Below are 16,004 nucleotides of genomic sequence, written 5' to 3' on the forward strand. Positions count from 1 at the left end.
CATGCAATTTCTAGGCTTTTATTTTGCCCTTTCCACCTCTTACATTATTACATGCTCCATGATCAACTTATTAACTGTACTAAACATTCCTTTAAATCAAAAGAACTACTACTTTGACAAACGCTATGGCACATTTTTAGGCCTTATTTATCTATAACCTACAAATTTGAACTTTGACTATTGGATGATTGAGAGAGGAAATATCATATGGTAAAATAATTAACAAAACAGGCATTACTTATAATTGTCTCTATAACCACATTTTCAGGATAAAGGTACCAAGTCCTAATATGATTGCTCCAAACCTACTCCACATTATAATGTCTTTATACATGTTTAGTTGTTATTAATTGTATGTTATCTACTGTTTATTTGCATCTCAGCTGGTAAGTTCCTTAAATGAACAACTTTGATATATTCATTTTTTATCATCCAGAGTTAAATTAATAATACTCAGTACTTTCGATTATTATTCTACTAGTAGCTTTTCTTATCACAAGTTCCATAAGACCTGTTGACTGTAACAAATTAGATAGAAGGGAACTCATGTAGAGCAGCCCATTTTGAGAACAGGAGCCCAGCCTCGCAGAGTCCAACAGTCTCTTATAAGAGTAATGTAGATGGACAAGGCATGGTTGGTAGAAGGAAATGTTATAGTTTTAGTTATTAGCCTCAATCTTCAAGACCACTGCAAATTTCTTTTTTCTTTTTAATTAATTAATTTATTTATTTATTTATTTTTGACTGCGTTGGGTCTTCGTTGCTGTGCGCGGGCTTTCTGTAGTTGCGGCGAGCGGGGACTACTTTTCCATGCAGCGAGTGGGCTTCTCATTGCAGTGGCTTCTCTTGTTGCGGAGCATGGGCTCTAGGCACGCAGGTTTCAGTAGCTGTGGCACACGGGCTCAGTAGTTGTGGCTCACAGGCTCTAGAGCACAGGCTCAGTAGTTGTGACACATGGGCTTAGTTGCTCTGTGGCATGTGGGATCTTCCCAGACCAGGAATCGAACCTGTGTCCCCTGCATTGGCAGGTGGATTCTTAACCACTGTGCCACCAGGCAAGTCTCCCTGCAAATTTCTTGTATCCTCAATTTGTTTCTCGGGTACCTTGCTTTCTGCATTTCCAGGTTGACTTATTAGTGTTCAACCAAATCAGCAACTCTGGGCTGTTTCTTGAATTTAGCAAGGACTATTCTACTCTATCTTGGTACAGCCCTTACCCAAGCAGAACAAATGTGCTGGGTTCAGCTCTAGGACTTTGAGAATCTCACTGAGACCCCAGACCAGGTGCAGTTTGGTTTCTCAGGACTTACCCACACCTCAGCCAGCCTTAGTGGCTGAAGCTGGTAGACCAGGAGTTCTGACCACTAGATGCCCTTGAAATATTAGTTAATACTGATGCTCACCTCCACTGCCAGGCTGATTCAGAATTCTGATGGAATTCTGAGGCCTAGGTATAAGCATCTATAAAATTTCTCCAGGTTCTGGGGACATATAGCCAAGCCTGAGGAGCATTGATAAAAAGGGTGATCATAAACCTTGCTTTATCAGATTCCTCTGTTAATTGTTCCAAAAATGTGTGCATGGTAAAGTAGCTTGGACAGGAAATGACAGGGACTGGGAAATGAGTTATCTGTGCAGGAGTGAGGGACACAGCCATGGGGGCAGACGTGAGGATGGTAGATCTGAATTTGGCTTCACTGCATAGGAGACACTTGGACCTCTAGCTCTCATGTGTACCTGTAAAATAAGAGTAAGACCATCCCTCTCTCAGGTTTTTGTGAGAATTAAAAGACATCAGTAAGGGTGAATATTATCATGTAAAATGATCAGTAATTAAACTGAAAGCCATTTAGGAATGAGTGTGGATGCATCATAACATTGTAACTCAGCCTTCGGGTTCAGACCACTTGGGTTGGCGTTCTAAGCCTGTCACGGAGCTGTGTGATTTTAAGCAAGTGCTTTAGCTTCTCTAAATTTCATTATTTCTTTCTACAAATGGTGATTTTAGGTGTTTTGTAAACAACAACAGAGACACGCTAGCACAGAACATCCGCATGCCATTGGCTAGTGAGTGGAAGCTGTTACTGTTATTCAAGTGTCTCATAACCACTTCATGCTAACAGTGACCCTGACAGTGTCACTTGAAGTGCAGTCATTATGTGCGACTTAAAGCTGAAAACACCAAAATCCTAGACTACTTTTCTGATCTTCCAGAGAAATAAAAACCTTAAGTATTCAAGTGACTATTTTCGTGCTTTGTTCATTATGCAAGATTTAGTTCTCATGAGATTAGAAAGAGTAATGTTATTTATCGGTCTTGATACAGTGTTGTAAAGTTCATAGAACTTCAGTGCGATGCTGAATGCTTGTAGCAGTGAGTGCATTTAGTCTGAGAAATAAATTTTAGCTACGTCAGAGGTCAGAGAAATATATTCTGTCGGAGGAACGAGTATAGAGTCAAAGATTAATATAGCTGTTGATATTATATTTGATTTCCTACTGTGTAAAATTTTTATTTTACCTAAAACCATAAATTTCAGGTAATTTGTACAAATTATTTTTAAAAATCTGTTGTCAGAAAACGGAGGTGAATAATAAAATGTTTGCTTAGCAATTGTGTTTCAACAAATACAGACAGTAAGCAATACTTGTGTAAATGACATATATGAATGAATGACATTCACGAATATCAGTTTGTGGAAGAAAATGTTATTTATGCTCTTCGGATATGGTGTCCCCACACATTTTCTAAGAAGTACCTTATTTCTGAAAATGTAATGTTGTATCATATTCTTTTCTTTTTTCCTATCTTGGCCCATCTCACAAATCCTCAAAATACACAATTTTTCTTTCAAAATAAAAAATATGTTTACCTATTTATCCTGAAATTTTTATGAACAATTATAATTTTTCCATAAATTTAGAAAGCAATTACTACCATATAATAACACATCCTATCCATTAAGAAAAAAAATTACCAAGTAGAATTTCTTCATTTAGTGAAATGAATATTGTACTATCTTCACTTTTGATTAATAATTTATTAGTAATGATTATCAACACGCTTAAATTCGGTACAACCTAGTCAAAGGGAGAGAAAAAGTGTTTAGTATTCCTAAGAACTGGAATTAAATCTTGCTTCTATCAAAAAGAAATATCAACACCCTTTAAAATCAGCTAGTATTTGTGAGCATCTGTCTACATACTTGTAAAATTAAGGACTTGACCTCATTGTTCCATGAAGTGCTTTCCCATAAATAACACATTGTGTAACACATTGGAAACACTGAATAAATATTAGCAATTTATTGTAAAAAAGACAATAACTTAAGCATCCTCTTCTTCATATTCACTTCAAGTAATTAGTAATACTTAAGTAATCACATGTACCAAGCAATCTTGTATATATAAATGACTTTTAATAAGGAAAATAATTTATAATTAAAGCAATCACCCAAAAGAAATATGTTTAGTAAATTCAGGTTTTCTAAATTCCTAACTTGTCCTTATGTGCCTACAATTTCAATAAAGAATATAATCATTCTCATTTATTTGATTTCATGAAAGCAAGTTATTTTTATTTTCTCATATTTCTTTACATAACATCTAATTTACATTGTATAATGGTCTATAAAAGATTGCCAGACTAACATACATTATATGATTTGAGATAAATTGTTCTGGAAATGATTATAAATTTCTGTTTTCCTAACACTAATTGAATACAATGTTTAAAGTCTTTGGCATCCTTCTGTGTTAATCAGTATTCAGTGGTTGAGAGCCAATGACTTCCCTAGGAATACTGATCAAAATCCTACTCAAGACTTCTAAAATTTGCTAGTCAGATGGGGACTTAATACAACACTGGATTTGTTTCTATATTATTACTTGCTAATGCATTCTAATTCAAAAGTCAGATTATTATACATATACACTAGAAAAGACTGAGAATAGTGGTTAATTGACCTATTTTAGATTGTTTTATAAAATAAATATTTAAAAATTTTACATCTCCCTCTAGAAGACCAGCCTTCACACCAATAACAACTAGAGGAGCTGTAAAAGTGATTTTAAGAATCTGTTGAAATGCATCGGAGCAACCAAAGCAGCACTGACATTAAGGCCCATCATTTTAGAGGAAAGGGAGGCCCAGGGATGGGAGTCTTGTCTTTGGTCTTTGGCAATACTTTTGCAATTGGTGCATTTGCCCATTTTAAGGAGCAGCTGACACTGAGTAGAGCTTTCAGTGGTTTCAAGGAGCTGTAGTGGGAGTGAAAAATGATTGAATTCGGGATTCTCCAAGGAGCATGTACCTAGGTAAGCACACCAGGATTTTATATTGGACCCAATAATGCCCACAATGTAGGAATAAAAGCAAACCTGGTAAGCCAGTTATGAAAAAACTCAAAGGCAAATTCCAGTACCTCAGTCCTTACTTGGTTCAAAATTATCTGACCTCATCTGAACTCCATTGCTGGAAGTATAATTCCTCTCTGGGGGAAAATAAAGTCATCTAGATGCTTAAATTATCTTTATAATGTTTCAGACACAGCTCATTATTCAATCAGAAATAATAATGCATAAGAAAGACAAGAAATGACGAAAATCAAGAGATAAAAATAAGTGTAGAAATAGACACGTGGGACATGACAATATTGCAATTCACCAATGAGAACTTTAAAATAACCATGAGTAATATAGAATATTAAGGGAAAATAAAACACTACTAGAGGTAATCAAGAGAAATTGTGGAAAAAATATAAAAACTGAAACAAGACAATAAATGGTTTTAACATTAGTTTATACACACATGGATAGAGGAACAGTAAGCTAGAAATAGGCTAGAAGAAAATATACACATAAAGGCACAGAGATAAAAACATGAAATATACAGACACACATGGAAGATACAAATAGAATATAAAGAAAAGATCTTGAAACAACTGTGATTGGAATCTGAGAAAAGAGGAGGGAGGAAAAAAATGGGATAAAAACATATTTGAAGATGCATTGTATGAAATCGCTCTCACCCCCAAATATGAAAAAAAAAAACAGCAACAAAAATATTCGCAGTGCTCTATAACCCCAAACAGGGTAAATATAAAGAACGCCACACAAGCATATCACAGCAAAACTTAAAATTTAAGACAAAGAATCTTAAAAGCATCCAGAGAAACATGGACTTCTCAACAAGTAAAGATAGAAGGTTTAAGAAAATAAATAATTACCTTCAAAGTAAAAAACCAAACATAATGCTGATCCAGAATTCTATACATAGCAAAAATGTCCTCAGAAAGAGAAAGACAAATGAGCACATTTTCAGATAAATGAAAATTTAGAAGATTAGTGAACAGCAGATCTGCATGAAAGGAAATAATTAGAGGATTCTTCAGACAGAAGGAAAATGATCCCAGGTGGAGACATGGATATGCCACAAGGAATACAGAGCCCACTGCAAGTAAATATGTGGATACATCTAAATGGCTATTGATTGAATAAAACATTAATGATAAAGTCTTGGGTATATGAATGTATAGAACAGTAAAATAATTGACAACAATTGCACGAAAAAATAGGAGTTGGTTAGAGAATAAACCAAGAGTTAAATTGTTTTAAGGTCCTTGCAATGACTAAGTGTTAAAAGTCTACTATTTGGATTTTAATGTTAATGATGGATTTTATGATTTCCATATCAAACCCTAAAAATTAGTAAAATAATATATAATAGAGGAAGAAAATGAAATACAATAAAATTTGGTTATTTGAAAAATAGGAAAAAAGAAATAAAGGAGTATAAAGAGTTGGGACAAAAAAGTGCAAAGAAGATGGTAGATTTATGCACATATACCTGTAATGACATTAGATAAATGAGTAAAATTATCCAATTAAAACTCTAACCTTATCAAATTAGATTTTACAATAAATCTACTATAAGCTTCTTATAAGACATATCCTTTAAAAATAGAGCTACAGACAGAGGGTGAAAATAAAAATATTTCAAAAGATATATGTTGCAAATATGAAACAAAGGAAAGCTGGGAACAATATACGAAAAAACCCCACCAGACTCAGTGTTCCTTAAGAAAAGATTGCTGAGATAGAAACATTTCATAATATGAAAAAAATCAATACATTGGGAATGTATAAAAAGTCTAAATATGTTTGCGCCTAATAAAATAGCCTCAAAATATCCAAGGTTAAAAGAAAAACAGAATTTAAAAGAGCACCTGACATGTAAAATCACAGTGGAAGATAATAACATGCTGTTTACATGATTTAGTCGTCACTGATTAAAAGTGACGACTAAAGACAGGAACATTTACTCCACGCCTGTCACAGCATCCTTATGAGTTTACAATTACACTCTCATGGGTTTGTTGAATTTTAAATGTGTAATTAACATGTGAAATACCTGGGGACCAAAAAGAGCAGAGGTTTACAATAAATAAATAAGTTGGTGATGCTGTCAACAGCGAAGTATTGTTTACTGTCCTTTGAATAAAAATGAATTCTAGTGATGCCCTTAAAACATCTCGAGTGTGATCATACCTTACAAAGTAAAAAGGATCATGAAAAAATGAAAATAAAGAGCCATGAAAGTTCATGTAAACATGGAAAAGGTTATAGAATCCTGGAGAAACAAGTTGACAAAATGAGGACTACAAGAGGCCCTGGAGGTTTAAGAAATATATGCACGTTGTTCCATAAAACATGGAAGGACCCAAATTTGTAGCAAATTCCACGGCAGTTTTAAAGTTGAGCTGCTATAGTAAACTGGGCATTCTTGATACTTGAGCATGGAATGTGTGCACAGGGAAAGAAAATAGCATTGCACTTTACAAGCACTATATTGTAAGTGGAAAATGCAATGTCTTAAAGAAAACTGTATTTTAAATTGGCAAAAAAAAAAAAAAAAAAAAGAAAGAAGTGCACAAGCTAGTCCATTCTGAACTACACTCATAATACCCCTGAAATCATAGCTTTCAGAATAAGTGCCTTATCAACTTGAAAATGAAATTCTGTAGTATTGTGCTGAATTAGCTCTCAAATAATCTAAACTGAAATTATATTACAAGGAAAAGGTTAATTTGTCAGTTTCAGTGATTGTCAACTAAAAAATTTGAAATCAATAATATTAATATCATTTCTCATCCCATTCTTTATTTTCTACTCTATGTAGAAAATTTACATCATGCCTTTATATTTGACTAACATGGAGGTGCTTTGTATGGGAAGTAGAATCTTTACTACTATTGTTTCCAATTTGTTAGTTAACTAAATTAAAGATACTTTTAATAAAACTAAAAATGATTATTTCTATCTTTACAATTTTCAATAATAGAGTTTTTGTCTGAGAAAAAAATTTAATTACTTGGTAAGGTAGCTGTTTCCTGAAACTCTGTCAAGGATGATTTATTGTCATTCTAAAAGGGCCCAATCAATAAGTTACGGAATGTCATGCATGGCACAGATTTCTAGTATTTACTAAAGACAAATGGGATGGAAGAGTTACGGACGTTTCCTCTTGGTGCCTCGCTTCCTTCATCTCACAGCATTTTAGTGCCAAGATCTGCTCCTAGTAGGGGTTTCAGTCTGGGAAGTTCCCCGCTCTGTGTGGACAATCTGGATTTGCCTGACCAGAGTTTTGTTACTTCCCTTTCATGGTCAAACTCACCTCTGTGCTTCTGAATCTGGATAGGTAGTTCTGTAGCTTACCACACATATAAACAGTGGTTTTCTAGAGGCCTATAAGTTTGTAATTACAATCACAAGTTACAATTTCAGGTATTAAATATCCTATCCACTGAAAATAGTGATGAGTGAAGAAAATCAAGATAAAAATGCCGTTACCGTTAGCCTATTACCAGATTTCTCATGTCGAAGGTCTTGTGCTCAGAAACCAATTTTAACAGGAATCCAGTGAACATCAGTTAGAGGTTGTGGCACTTCACTGTGTGCTATTCCTACTGCTTATTATATGAATAAGATGCTATTTTCCCGTGATGTGCTATCAATGTCTTTGCTGGATGTTGAGAGAAACCACCATGATAGTGAAAAATAAGCAAGAGCTTGACTTGCCCCAATCAAATAGAAAGCTGTCCTCCCATATGGACCTGCTTTGACTATTGTTTAATGTCATAAACCAAATTTCTCAGTAGCTGTTGTAGAACGAGGCAAAAATGATGGACTTCTACACTTCCGGAAGAAGGGTGGAAATTCCTCCTTTGCTTATTTATTTATCACGCATCTTCGCAGAATGAGTGGTAACATATCTTGTATATTTCAGGGACCTTACTAACCAAAAAATATCTTGCCTTTCTTCTTTTTCTTGGATATCCCTAAAGACTAAAACCTCACTCCTTTATTTAGAGATTTCAAATTCTCTATAGAAAGTTTGTGTGTGTGTGTGTGTGTGTGTGTGTGTGTGTGTGTGTGAGAGAGAGAGAGAGAGAGAGAGAGAGAGATTTCATACAAAGAGAAAAAGAGATACCATATACTCCTTAAATACACTAAATTTAATTTGAGGCGGGGTAAAATATAGAGCCACTGCTTCTCAAAATTCTGAATGGGTATCTGGGAACTCTAAGCCAAAGCAACTTATGAAAAAAAAAACCCACAAAATTTATTTTACATGCCTCATTTTATTCATAAAATTAGAATTTTTCTATTGTTTTGTTACATTTTATTACCCATTTCACATAAACATATTTTCTCTTTCCCGTAGGTTTAAGAGAAAAACTCAGTATTATTTTTCAGTCCTAGTAAGATCAGCAATCATTAAAGTGACTATCATTAGCTCATAAAAGTCTAATTCTGGTGATTTTGGGAGTCAATTTTACATTTATTATACTTATTTATGGATGGGTTTGTTTATTTCATGCTGAATTTCACTTGGGGGAATCTCTGAACAAATTAAACTGTTACATTTTAACGTAAATATATATCCATGTGGAGGACAGCTTTCCAAAATGATCCACGATCAATTATAACAGGAAGGGTCCACATTGTCTTGCTTTCAAAATGCTAACAGCATTATTTGTCAAGTTGTGATATTTTAAATTGAAATTGAAGAGGTGTGGAAATCTTTAAATATATACAGAAATATTCAGCGAGGACTCGATACACGTAAGGCAGTATATTCAATGTCTTGAGTGCATGCTAAAACTTTTTTTATTTGTCCAACTAAGATCATATCCCAACACTTTGACATTATGTCCTTGAAATTCTTGTTGAAGGATTCTGAGTAAGCTATCATTTCTTCTAATCAAAAAATGAGTAGTTTTGTAGACCTAATACTAGTCCAGTGTAAAAATAATAATAAGTAAGAGGTCTAGCTTAATCTATTAGAAAAGTGAATGGATGTTTTCACGGAGATGTAGATTTCAATCAGTCATTAAAGAGCTTTCATCAAGGCTGATTTTGGGTGGTAGAACTTTGAATCAGTCCTCAGCTTTCTCTGCACTAACCACATAGCAAGTGAGTGCCTTTGAGAGCTTTGCTGATGGTGATGTCCGGGTAGCTACAGAATGATGATGGAATGACGGCTGGCTTTATCATTCCCTATTCAGTTGGAATGTGAGAGCTCTTTCAGTCCAGGGCAGCTGCCACTGGCTACAATTCCATTTGCAACCATACCGGATAAAAACAGAGCATAAGGCTAGTGAATGCCTATTTCTTTTCTTCCAGAAACATCATCACTTTGCAGAAGTTTATATAGTCAAAGCCACTGAATCCATCAGTTTTTGTAAGAATGCCATAACATACACTGAGTTATGTTACAATACTATTCTAGTCATGACACCAAAAAGGAACACGGTGAAGAAAATGCTAGAACAAATCAATATCAAGTGTTTTTAGTGGATTACATATCACTTAAATACATGGAAAATCATTTACATTGAGGGTCTTCTACCTTTAGGTAAAGGAGATGCAAGAGTTCTCAAGACATAGCGCCTATACAAGAAAGCACTTTTGAATCATGCCATTACAAAGCTGTGATCAATGCTGTGGAATGGACAATACAGGCTTCAGAAGATACAAATAAGAGAATGTTTCCTAAAGAAAATTAACTTTAAGACAGAATATTAATGAAGAGTTGTTATTAGCCCAGTGAAGGGGATAAGGATGGGGCTTGAACCAGGTAGAAGTTTCAAAATGACATTAATCAAAATAATAGGTAAAATATGTATCACCTATAATATATACTAGGCATTGTTCTAAGTACCTTTCTTAAATTAACTCACGTAGTATTCGTAAGAGCCTTGTGAGATAGGTAACATTACTATTTCCAAATTGTAGATGAGGAAGTTGAAGCCCAGAGATGTTAATTAACTTCCCCCAATCACACAGCTAATAATACCGGCACCAGGTAATCTGTCTCCCGAGTCTTACTATGGCCATAGTCCAAAGGAGAAAGCCTCTCTGAGGTGTCAAAAAACTCTTTAATCAAGATACACATATATCCCTCCTGTCTCATTAAAAGGTACATTTCCAATAACATTTTGCTTCTTATGCAATTTACAAAACTATCATATATTTATGTTGTTTTGATTATCTGTTTACCAATAATAATTATAATGCTACTCCAATTAAGAAGAAAAAAATTGACAACAATTTAGTGTCACAAGAACATTTTAAGTTATATACATATATATATAAATTTATATATGTGTGTGTAGTATACAACCAAATACATATATATCTACATATTTATGTGTTTAGTAAAATATTTTCAAAATTAAAGCATATTATTTTAGGATGGGACACTGGAGGGAAGGTAATATGCAAATAGAAATTCAAAAAGGAAAATGCAACACTGTAAAATTCACAACTGTTAAAGAAAAATTTTTTCCTGTATGTCTGTTTTCTTTTTGCGGTACACGGGCCTCTCAGTGTTGCGGCCTCTCCTGTTGCGGAGCACAGGCTCCGGACGCGCAGGCTCAGCGGCCACGGCTCATGAGCCCAGCCGCTCCGCGGCACGTGGGATCTTCCCGGCCCGGGGCACGAACCCGTGTCCCCTGCATCGGCAGGCGGACTCTCAACCACTGCACCACCAGGGAAGCCCGTTCTGTAGGTTTTAAAAGTATTATGAGTATTGAGTGATACTGGTGTCTATAATCTATGGTATATATAAGTGAGAGAAAATAGTTGTATTTCGTGTGTCAATATTGCAAAATACGTCCTTTATAACTATTTAAATTTGAGATGAAAAACACAAGATACCAATTTAAATGTGAGAGGATCATGCTCAAGCACTTAGTGAAAGGATCTGTTTTCCCTCCAAAATCTAGAAATTTTATTCGTCTTACCTCCTTCCCATCACACTGAAGGACAATGAGATAACCTTCAATTTGGCCCCATCCAAGAGAAGGTCACAAATAACCACCCGGAGGGCCCGGAGGGTATTAGGAAAAAAATTAATTACTCAGGAGTTACTGATTAAATTCTTAATACACAGGGTATGAGAAATTAACTTATAATGTTTTTAGATTACAAAATGTTTTGGACGTCTGTATCTTTGCAAGGCACATCTTGATGAGCCTTTTGGATTCTTAGAAATGACATGTGTCTGCAGATGGGATATTTCCCCAAATAATTTTTTTAGAAAGAAAAGACCCAAGAGATTTGTTCTCCTTTTCATTTTCACTGAAGTTCAACTGTCGTGAAATAAAAAGTATTTGGCAATGTATCTTCTGAGATTTTTAAGAGCTATATGTCTATGGCCTGGCAAGCTGCCAGAGAAGTATTCCAAATTCAGATGAAAACAGGTTATGCAGAAAGAGCTAACCCCGAGTGACTCAATAATGCTCATTGTTTGAAACTCATGAGAGTTAAGTACACTCTACAAGCCACTATCAATGTGACAGAGCTGTTTAATTCCCTTTCTATTGTAATTATAAAAGAGGTAATTGTTGCTTCTCAACAGTGGAAAACTTTGTCTACGATTGTTCCTTCAACCCCACCCTGTGACAGATGGAGGGGGGCAAATCCTCAGAGAATGGAAACGGTTCCCAGAGACCTTGTCTTGTTTCTGCTTTCACACCTACCAGGTAACCCTAGGTAAAAACAATAACAGAAATGAAAACTTCAAAGTTCAAATTTCAAACTTTCTAAAAGCAGAAGAGAGTCTCTGGGCCAGCGTGGAATCCATCAGTGTTCTCAAAGTGAGGTCCCTGGACCGGCAGTGTCAGCGTCACCTGGGACTTGTTAGAAATGTAAATTCTTGGGCCCCAACCCAAACCGACTGAGTCAGAATCCCTGGGGAGGGGTCCAGAAGTCTGTGTTTGAACAAGCTCTTCAAGTGATTCTGATGCACCCTAGGATCTGGGAAACGCTGGTCTGGAGGAATGTCCATCCTCTTTGGAGTGATCAAGCCCTGAATTTTAATCCCAGTTCTGACCCTTACGATGCATACGGCATCTTCTCATTGACTTAACATCTCTCAGTTTTAGTTTTGTCATCTATAAATTGGAGACAATATCAACTGAGATGATGTTCTTGCAGAGACGATGAGGGTAAAACACCCTCTCAGAACGCATGGATTGCTCCCAAATCAGCAAAACTAGCAGTGTCCTAGAGGCAGATGATGAGAAGGGAAAAGATTTCAAGCCTAGGACAGAAGACACTCTGTTAGCAGAATCAGATGTATAACTGCACAAATGTTCTGAGAAAGAAAGCTATTCCTGGTGGCTGCTCTCTACCAAATGCCACCAACACACCCACCCATGCTAAAGGGCTAATAATTTGCCTAAAATGGATTGTGTTGCGTCTTCCCAACTGGTCGGGTGCATTCTCTGAAAATAACATGGAGTGCCACACACAAGACCTCAAGAGTAAGAGTATCTACACAATTTGGCAGAGGAGACCGGCAAGTTGATATCATTGTTGTCTACATCAGATCAGGATCATTACTTCTGTTTACATTTCAGTGTGAATGAGTTTTTGAGTTCACTTGAACTGGGCTGCATCTTCTCAGATAGATGGGTGTTTATGTGTCCTAAATATTTAATATCCACTACTCTTCACGTATGCTCATTGTCTTTACAATGAAAGGATTCTACGTGTTTGTTCATGACTGTATCCCCAGCACTTAGAAGTGTGTCTGAACATAGCATCTGTTCAATAAATATTTGTTGAATGAATAAGCTTGTCTCTTTGCCACTTTCATTAGTATATAATTTTCAATATATAATTTTCAAGATACAGTTTTTTCATTAGAAATGAAATTCTCTCCATTTTGAGAAACAATTTCCAAAATTTTACATTATCAGAAACCTATCCTTCCTGTATGCTGAAAAGTTGAGTCCTTTATTAGAACTCAACACTGTAGCCCACTTTCCCTTTTTATTTGAAGCACTGCAAAACGGCAACCTAAGGAAGATGCCTTTGTTTTCATATGATCCTTTTATTTTAATATTCAACATTTAAAAATTAAAAGTACATGATGCCACATGAAAATACAGGAGAAGACAATTGCTCGGTTTTCTACAGTAAATCTCTATTTGGAATAATAAAAATAGTCAGCATAGTCAGCAATCCACAGATCTTGTAGGAAAAAAAATTGACTTGAAGAAACTGCATAGAAAAAAGTGAGACATCCATTTGCTTTTACAACCTCTCTGACAGAACGGTCAAGAATACCAAGAACAAAAAAGGGAAGAATACAGAGCTCAGTAGGACAGGATCCAACAACTAGAAAGCCCCGAAGGAGGGTGGTGTGAGGGACTCTGCCTTACAGGGACACTGGGGTAAATGTAAATCATTGGCTTATTGACAACATATTCATGAGAGATTTCTTGAAAAAATAACCAAAACCTGCCACTGCAGTCAAGTAACTCAAGAAAGAAGAAAATAGAAAGGATTAGATTTATGGTTCTGCAGGTTGAGAAAAGTTGAAACTATTTTAAAGGAAAAAATTAGGAGAAAATAAAGGCATGAGCTTTCTGATTTTATGTCAGGAAAGGAGCAATGGGAGATTGATACTCATTTCTGCTTAACATGGGTTATGTAGAATTTGGCACTTCAGTTATTTTATTCCTGGTTTCTCTTATTTTCAAGAATGTCACTTGTGTTCATATCCTTAAAATGACTGGAATGAGGTGTATTTGGGGGTGGGAGAGATATCTCTGGGGTCATAGTTCACAGGTTTCTGTATCACCAAGGATCTCACTGTGGAATTTGGAGGATGAGTCAGGTCTTCAAGGTCAGAGGTCAGGGGCATGGCTTCCTGAGGTAGGTTATCTAACCCACTGCCTGAGCCACTGAGTTTACCGGCAAGACCATAAATTATATATTATTATTTAGATGTCCTAATTAGGGAGCCCTTCCACATCATTGTGCTTGGACAAAATCTTATGTTTGACTATGGTGTGGACATTATATTACCCTAAATCATCCCCTCACTTAGAAAACACAAGCTGGGTTTGCACAGTGTGACCTCTGACCTTCACAGACTAAACTGTTGCCTACCAAAGTCTTATTATACACACTTCCATCCATGGATTGTATTTTCTTACAGAAATTTTATACAGCCTTCTCAATGTCAGATCCTTCAATTCAATTTAAATAGTGTTTTGATTGGCAGATTCCTTGAATGTAGCAAGCTTTGTTAACAATATTATTTATTCTCACTTTCTTCTGGTTTGAGAATCCTTATTCGTCTGGAAAAGAATAATTTGAATTGATACTACATCTTTTCATTTCTAAGCAAGTAGCAATCACACTCTCTTGATGATGCTGAATAAAAGAGATTTATCCAAGAAAAGTTGACACAATTTCCAAAAACTTGAGAAGGTCCTTTAGGTAGATTATCCTGTATGAGCCATTCATCTATGGAGCTTATGGGGGAAGTTAACACAAATAAAGATGTAAACACCTGCCAATCACAAACAAGAAGACCAAAAAACACAGTGGTCTAAAATAGATGTTTATTTTTCTGTCATGTCACTGTCCACCCATTTCAGGGAGATAGATGGGCAACTCCTCTTCTCGAGTTCATTAAGGGATCCAGGTTTATTCAATTAAACTGTTCTTTTATCTCCAAGGAAGACACCCATCTCTGTGTAGTGGAAGATGGATCACTGGTATTTCTGCATTCTGGTAGAGTGGAGGAGAGAAAGGAAAGTCCCAGGACTAACGATTCCCTTCCAGCCTGAGTCCAGGACTTTCCCCACTCTGTGGGGAAGGCAGAGGCAGGCATTAGAGAAGCACAGAGGGATGACAGTCCCTGGTGGGACTGAATATATCTGTGTATCTACCAAAGGTAGTGAAACACTTGTTTCCACTGGGATCTGTCTGGATTCCCTGACCACATGGGCAAGAGAAGACAGTGGCTAAGTGGGAGGAGCCTTCTCTTCTCCTGAGCCTGGGGTTGACCAGGAGACCAGGAGGCATAGACTCACTCTTGGTGCTTGGACAGTGAACTGACAGTCCCCTGATGGCCAGCTGCTCCATAATCAGACCTCAATGGCAGATGACATTGGCATTTGCAAATGACATTTTCAGCTCAGGCCATCCATCAACTGACTATGAACCTCAAAGAGTAGGTAGAGAAAAATAGTAATATCAAAGAGCTGAAACCTCATAAAACACCCATAATGACATAGAGCAGAGGAAGTTGACAGAAGACGCCTACATATATAAACAAATAGACAAAAAATTAAAATTCAGGAGTACATACAAAGATTCAAGTACAAAAGACTTCCTAGAAATATGTTTTTTTTCTAAAAAAAGGTTTAAAAACAATATATACTATGCTATAGTATGACTGTGTGTATGTGTGTGTGTATATATCTCCTTGGGGAGATATCAGCCATATGCATACATACATCCCCATATCCCCTCCCTCTTGAGCCTCCCTCCCGCTCTCCCTATCCCACCCCTCTAGGTGGTCACAAAGCACCGAGCTGACCTCCCTGTGTTAGGATGCTGCTTCCGACTAGCTAAATATTTTACATTTGGTAGTGTCTATATGTCAATGCTACTCTCACTTCACCTCAGCTTCC

At 36.1% G+C, this 16,004-nt stretch overlaps 1 long non-coding RNA gene across 1 annotated transcript; it reads right to left on the reverse strand.

The window, feature by feature from the left end:
• Positions 1 to 14,910: 14,910 nt before the first annotated feature.
• Positions 14,911 to 15,573, reverse strand: LOC136792709 (uncharacterized). Its single transcript, XR_010836917.1, has 2 exons — positions 15,402 to 15,573; positions 14,911 to 15,096 (listed from the first exon to the last, which is right to left on the reverse strand). It is a non-coding gene; the product is annotated as an uncharacterized lncRNA (long non-coding RNA).
• Between the last annotated feature and the right edge of the window lie 431 nt (positions 15,574 to 16,004).

Source organism: Kogia breviceps, chromosome 15, assembly GCF_026419965.1.
Source record: "Kogia breviceps isolate mKogBre1 chromosome 15, mKogBre1 haplotype 1, whole genome shotgun sequence".
NCBI classification, from domain to species: Eukaryota; Metazoa; Chordata; class Mammalia; order Artiodactyla; family Physeteridae; genus Kogia; species Kogia breviceps.